At 40.1% G+C, this 5,741-nt stretch overlaps 1 protein-coding gene across 1 annotated transcript in view; it reads left to right on the top strand.

The window, feature by feature from the left end:
* The window catches only part of LOC140736379 (uncharacterized), a 164,569-nt gene that overhangs the window by 146,101 nt on the left and 12,727 nt on the right, over nucleotides 1-5,741 (top strand). The window lies entirely within an intron of this gene.

Here is a 5,741-nt window from a genome sequence, read left to right as displayed (position 1 = left end):
GGCGAATCAGTTGTATATATACACACTGAGCTACTGACATCAGAAGCCTGTTGCTCAGTAAGTCAAAACAGTATGACTCATACCTTTGATGAGGAAACTCTGCTCTGTGCCGGGGTAAGAAATGGATGTCAGCATCATTCTTGCAATATTGTCAATCATTTCAATTCTCAGCTATGCACACACAATGCTGGAGTAACTCAACAGGGCAGGCAGCGTCAATGGAGGGGAATAAACAGTCAGCATTTTGGGCCAAGAACCTTCATCTGGACTGAGGACTGCGGAGTTTCTCCAGCATTTTATGTGTGTTGCTCAAGATTTCCAGCATCTTCAGAATCTCTTACGTTTATTATTTCAATCCTCACTGTTCAAAGGATCTACAATTCAAACTGACTCTCATTTATGTCAATTGAAAGCTGACCACAGTTTCATTTCAATCATTCACAATTTTAAAATTAATTGCTGTAATGTTTTAACTGTTTCATATATTTCAACATAAAGCATAAAACTTACTAACCTACAGATTTGTTTGGTGGTATATGTGAGAAACTGGTGCCTGTTCCCTGAAAATATTTGAATACTTCACAAAATAATGTCAGCTGAAATCTAATGCCATGATAATGAGTTTGAACATTCTTTAAAAGTAGTTCAGCTGAAGTAGTTTGGTTTATTTAAATCAAAAGCTGCGGGTAACCTCTGATCTCAACAAACCAAGTACCTAGATCAGGACATCAAAAAAAATCTGTTTCTCTTTTCATGGATGCTGCTTGACCAGCTGAATATTTCCAGCAGTCTCTGTTCTTATTTCAGATTTCCGGTATCTGTAGTTGGTTTTTTTTCCCCGTCTTCACAGATTGCATACTGATCTAGCAGCCTATTCAAAGGTTGACTGGTACAAGGGGTCACAGTAATAATGTTCACTTACTGTTTCAGGTTCCTGGAGATGCTCATCACAGCTCTGTTATATTAAAGGAAATAATACAAATGCAAAATTTTGTTGAAAGAATGCCATGTTCTGTATTCTATCCAAACTGAGCTCTTATTTGCAATGGAAATGTTACTATTTATTCTGATTAAAGGGTATAGCCGTGTATGTAGATATGCTGAAAATTATCTGGTTTATCATTGGTTTATGTTTTATCTAACAACAGTCTTCGAACCAAATACAAAAAAGGCATGCCAACCACTTGTCTCTTGAGCACAATTCTTTAATTGCCAATAGAACTGAATAGTTGATCAATGTTTATTTTGCATCATCTCTGCATTGGTAGGGAAGGAAATGACATGAATAAATGTGGTAATGGATCTGAACATTGTAAAATTGTTGCATTCTATAAGACATTGCATTATGCTTGCAGCAACCCTCTCCAGAATGCTACGTTGTTTTACCACCTTGATAAAGAGCCCAGAGTTACTATCAAGTTTTAATGCTTCCACGGATGCTGCCTGATGGGCTGGTTTCCTCCAGCAGCTCATTTTGGCTCAGATCCCAGAATCTGAAGATGTTTGTATCTCTAGTTTTATTAAAACGTGCTTGAAGTTAAAAATGTAATGAATCAGAAGCCATGGAAACACTAAGCATTGAAAACTATTGAACATTGAAAGGTCTAAATAAAGTGGACATGGAGAGGATGTTTCCCATAGTGGCAGAATCTAGGACCATATGGCACAGCCTCAGATTACAAGGACATCCCTTTAGAACAAGGATGTGGAATTTCTTTAGCCAGAGGATTGTGAATCTATGGAATTCATTGCCACAGATATGATATCTGTGGAGGCCAAGACATTGGGTATGTTTGAAGTGGAGATTCTAGATTAGTCTGGGTGTCAAAGGGCATTGGGAGAAGGAGGAGAATGGGGGACAATAAATCAGCCATGGCAGAGCAGGCTTGATAGAAATTCAGTTGAATAGTAAGCCTAATGAAGGTTTGCAAGTGGCTGAGGAGAATTCGATATTATAGCTGAATGTATAACACGCATGAGCCCCAAATGCTGCCACCTTTTGAGCTTTGTAATTGGTTTGTGCTCCAAATGACATGTGCATTTGGGTGAAGGGGCAGCTGGATCTCAGTTTGACAGCCTCCTTCGCCTTCTACCATTGCTGAAGCTTCAGATGAACAAACTGAAAGACATAGTAAGGAAGGCTTCAAATGACCTGGTTCTGTGAATGGTTGATACAGCTATTTTTATGTTCAAGATTTCCCCTCTGCCTCAGCAATGATCTAATCACTTTAAGGAGTACATCATACAATAATTTGTTATACAGGCTGGATGGTTGGATTACTAGACACAATTGGGGTTACAGTGTCTGTCTCACAGAGGATCAAATTCAACTTGTGAATAGTATCCAGGAACCTATGATGGATGCTAGATTAATTAAGGGAACAAAAAAGTGAACAAATATTAAAGAAAATATTAATTGCTGGCAAACCAAAAATAATCTTTATCTGATCTAATTTTTGTGGGATGCATGGTAGCAATCGTCTTACAGCACCAGTGGTCACCATTCAAGGTTCAATTCCTGCTGCTGCCTGTAAGGAGTTTGTACGTACTCCCTTGACTGTGTGGATTCCTTTAGGTGCTTTGGTTTTCTGCCACATTCCAAAGGGTTAGTGAATGTGGGCTTGCTATGTTGACACTGGAAGCCTGGTGACCCTTCCAAGCTGCCCTTGGCACAATCCTTGGTCGTTGAGGCAAGATGATGCATGTTGATGTTCATACGACGAATAAAGCTAATCTTTTCTTGATAAATAAAAAACTGCACTTATATTACAACGCACAGAATGCTGGAGGTACTCAGCAGGTCAGTCAGTATCCATGGATTTTCTCCAGTGCTGCCCTGGATGTCCTGGATCTGCAGAATCTCTTGTGTCTATGGTGCACTTGCACTGCACGGTGTTTGTGATGTGGACTTATAGATAAGAATCAGCAGCAGGTCAGACAAAAGCTGTGAAAAAGGAAGCAGAGCTTATTTATTTATATACAGGATACAATATGGAATGCACCCTTCCGACTTCAGGGCACGTCACCAGCAACCTCCCAGCCTAATCACCGGATAATTTACAATGACCAATTACCTACTAATGTGTACATCTTTGGATTGTGGGTGGAAACCGGTGCACCCGGAGTAAACCCAAACATAGGATGGACGTACAAAGGACACGGGTTGAACTCTGAACTCCAACACTCCGAGCTGTAATAGCACCATGTGAACAAGTACGCTATTGAGGCTCCCAGTATTAATACTCTGCTGTTTGAAAGGTCTTCAATCTGAGGATTCAGCAGAATCTGATTTAAAGAACCCAAACCCTTTCAGGAGGAAACTGCTTAAACAACGGTTGACAAAGTTAATACAGGTTCTTCTCCCAAGCATTTAATCTGATCAAGCATTAGATACTTTAAACTACTTTTTTTGATGCTGTTTACACATGTTGGTATTTGTGTACTTGTGCACATTTTATCCATATCCGTACTTGACCCTCTAACTTTACATGTTATATAATTCTTTTTCTTTATAATTGTTGATTGCTGTTTTCTGTTGCATGTCATGCCCTGACCAACACCACAGCAACTTCCTCACCCATGTAAATGGATATGGCAAATAAAGTTGATCCTTGATCTATGATCCAGATTTAAGCGATGAGATATTTTGTTGCTGCTCTGCTCATTGTTGACTAGTTACTCATCTAAATTTCCCCAGATGAATGCCCTTCAACTGCACAAGATATTGAACCCTGCTTTCCAAGCAGGTGATACAACATTAAGTTACTCCAGGACAGACTTTGGATAGGTGAGCAGCAACTCAAAATAGAGTCATAGGACACTACAGCACAGAAAAGGCCTTTCTGCCCATCTAGTCCATGCTGAACTACTATCCAAGTCCGATCTACAAGCATCCAGACTATATTCCCCCACACTCCTATCTACATAATTAACTAAATGTTGAAATTGAACCCGTATTCACCACTTTCACTGGAAGCTCATTCCACACTCTCACCACCATCTGAGTGAAGAGGTTATCCCTCATGTTCCCCTAAACAATTTCACCTTTCACCCTTAGCCCATGACCTCCAGTTCTAGTCTCACTCAACCTCGGGGGAAAAAGCCTGTTCGCATTTACCCTATCCATACCTCTCAAAGTTTTGTATACTTCTAGTAAACCTCCCCTCATTCTCCTATGCTCCAGGGAAGAAAGCCCTTTCCCTTTAACTCAGCTACTCAAGTCCTGGCAACATTGGTGCATCTAACTGACGCTGAATCCATAAGTATACTAATTGAATTGCAAACTTAGTTGAAGTGATTGGACAATCTCATAAACTGCTCAAGTCGGATTGAGTTGTGGCTCTGCACTCACTCTGATACTGTTTTATGTTGTGATTGTTCAGTACATTTGGCTGTCAGAAAATCAGGGATGCTTTACAGCACAGGGAAGGCCGTACCAGCAGTGTTCAATTGGCAGCACTTTCGCTGCTCAAACACAAAATTTTGGTTCAAGTTTCAACTCAGGATTTTAATGCATAATCTGCCATATGCATTTTTCCAGTTAGACACCACAGTGTTGAAGGTTCCTATAAAATAACAGTAGTTAAATTTATAGAGAAAAGATCACACCTACTTGGGTAGGTGGATTGAAAGATTAGTTTCAATTATTAGTTAACAATTATTTTTTATTAACAATCTCAGCAATATTCTCCTTTCAGTTAACACCACAGAAAGAATTTAGATGGACATTCCTCGAATAGTTAACAGAAGCAAGTATGACAATAACTGTTTAATGACACTGAGCCCAGTATCAAACTCGTGTTTCGTTGCAATGTGATTCAGCTTATCATAATGATATGGTGAATGTTACATCAAAGAGAGATTCCTAATCCAGCTTTATCAACAAGCATCAAATACTTAATGTTTTCTCAACCTGGGTGAAAGTTTTCATTCTCAACAATATCACTCATTGAATCTGCAGGATTGGCTGTGTGGGTGCAGAGAGAGCTGATATCACAGTCGTCGATGTCAATGTGTTGACCCCAGGTGAAAGCAATGGAAACAAGCCCCAGAACCACGTAGTCCTACACACTCAGTGGCCACTTTATTAGGGACACCCTGTACCTAATAAAATGGGCACTGAATGTATGTTTGTGGTCTTCTAAAGCTGTGGTAGCTATCTGCTTCAAGGTTCAATGTGTTGAGCATTCAGAGATGCTCTTCTGCGCACTACTGTTGTAACATGCGGTTATTCAACTTACTGTTGCCTTCCTGTCAGCTTGAACCAGAGTGACCATTCTCCTCTGACCCCTCTCATTATCAAGCTGCTTTTGCCCACAGAACTGCCGCTCACTGACTGTTTCATGCACGTTGTCTCTAAACTCCAGAAACTATTGTGCATGTAAATCCCAGGAGATCAGAAGTTTCCGAGATACTCAAACCACCCTGTCTGGCACCAACGATCATTCCACGGGTCAATGTCATTTAGATCACACTTCTTCCCCTCTCTGTTGTTTGGTCTGAACAATAAATCCATGTCTGCATGTTTTTATGCATTGAGTTGCTGACATCTGATTGGCCGAGTAGATAATTGCATTCATGAGTAGGTGTACAAGTGTGCCGATTAAAGCAGTCGCTGAGTGCATCTTGGAACTGCGCCCCTACGTTCCTTTAGATTTCATATATGTTAACTTCTGGTTCTCCTTTGATTTTCTCATCAGCATTTAGCTTTACTACACTGGTCCTTTTAAATGTCCTGATAT

The sequence above is a fragment of the Hemitrygon akajei genome, chromosome 11 (genome assembly GCF_048418815.1).
Source record: "Hemitrygon akajei chromosome 11, sHemAka1.3, whole genome shotgun sequence".
NCBI classification, from domain to species: Eukaryota; Metazoa; Chordata; class Chondrichthyes; order Myliobatiformes; family Dasyatidae; genus Hemitrygon; species Hemitrygon akajei.
The sequence above is the reverse complement of the archived record's forward strand: the minus strand, read 5'-3'. Positions and strand labels throughout refer to the sequence as shown.